The following is a 1,217-nucleotide window of genomic DNA, read 5'->3' as shown; positions in this document are numbered from 1 at the left end:
TGGGCTTGGATAATTATTTCTTGCATCAAGAGCATGACTTCGTTGGGAAGCCTATGCATAAACGGAGTATGGAAGAGCCTGGAACTGCAATTCACACGTGCTGTGAGAATTGCCATCACATTCCCCTTCAACTACATCTTTAAATTAAGGGCCGTGCACAAAATAGTTAATTTAACTTATTGTAACTTAACAGAATTTTACAGGGAGGATCTCAAAACTTCTGTAAAAATATTTCTTACAATAGTCTTCTCAACCTGAAATGAATCTGTGTTATGCACACTGGAGGCATGAAGAGGTTAAATGTCTATGGTCAGACAGCATACAGATGACAATACTAAGAGAAAGCATGAGAATATGAGCTGATCACTGTGGCTTCATTCCACAAAACAAAACCCGACTTTGAGTTGTTGCTGAAATGGAGGAACACAATTAAGCATATTTAATACTTCTTTTTAAAAAAAGCATATGTTAGTCTATCTTGCAACAGGCCTGTAGTTTGCCAAAATTAAGTGAAAAAAAAGTATGCTTGTTGCTATGTTCCTTTTATCTTCATAGCAAAGAGATGGCAGAAACAATTGCATAGTTAGAAGAAATACAGCTGTGATTACATTCAAATATCTGTCTCCCAGAAAGCAACAATGTATTGTTATGCCTTGGGGAAATAACCTTCACAGTTTGGGGGGGGAGGGAGGGGGTCATCCCTGACTGAGGTCTTGATAAGCTCTTGTGGAAATCTACCTGTTCTTTTTCACATCTTGGCAAATCCTAAATCAAAAGATAACATGCTAACTATAGCAAGTTCTGTTTAGAAGCAATATATTCCCAAGAGTGCATTTGCTATAATTTTTTTTTAAACCTACTCAATGAATTCAACCTGAGTATCGGAAAAGGGGTAAGCTCTGCAGCAGCCAGTTTTGTCAGTGAAGTTAATACCTGTGTAGGTCAGAGCTACTACTGTATCTATGAAAGTTTCCCCATATGCAATCCTATCATAATCTGCAGCAATACCTTTGGCTAAATAAATAAACTGCAGGACGTTACTTTTTACCCAGCTGCTCTAATCCTGGATATAGATAATCATTACACCAACTGGTTGGGACAACTAACTTCAGATTTTCTAATAAAGGCAGATTAATCCAGCTATGTAAGGTCAAAAAAGCAGAGTTATTCATCACAGTTTTAATTAGCTTTCACCAATCAAAAAGGAAAGCAATGGG

The 1,217-nt window shown here is 37.2% G+C and overlaps 1 protein-coding gene across 1 annotated transcript in view; it reads left to right on the top strand.

The window, feature by feature from the left end:
- The window catches only part of MIB2 (MIB E3 ubiquitin protein ligase 2), a 143,365-nt gene that overhangs the window by 140,064 nt on the left and 2,084 nt on the right, over positions 1-1,217 (top strand). The gene's annotated exons all lie outside the window — the stretch shown is intronic.

Source organism: Dromaius novaehollandiae, chromosome 24, assembly GCF_036370855.1.
Source record: "Dromaius novaehollandiae isolate bDroNov1 chromosome 24, bDroNov1.hap1, whole genome shotgun sequence".
NCBI classification, from domain to species: Eukaryota; Metazoa; Chordata; class Aves; order Casuariiformes; family Dromaiidae; genus Dromaius; species Dromaius novaehollandiae.
Note: the sequence above shows the minus strand (reverse complement) of the source record. Positions and strands in the feature narration are given on the sequence as shown.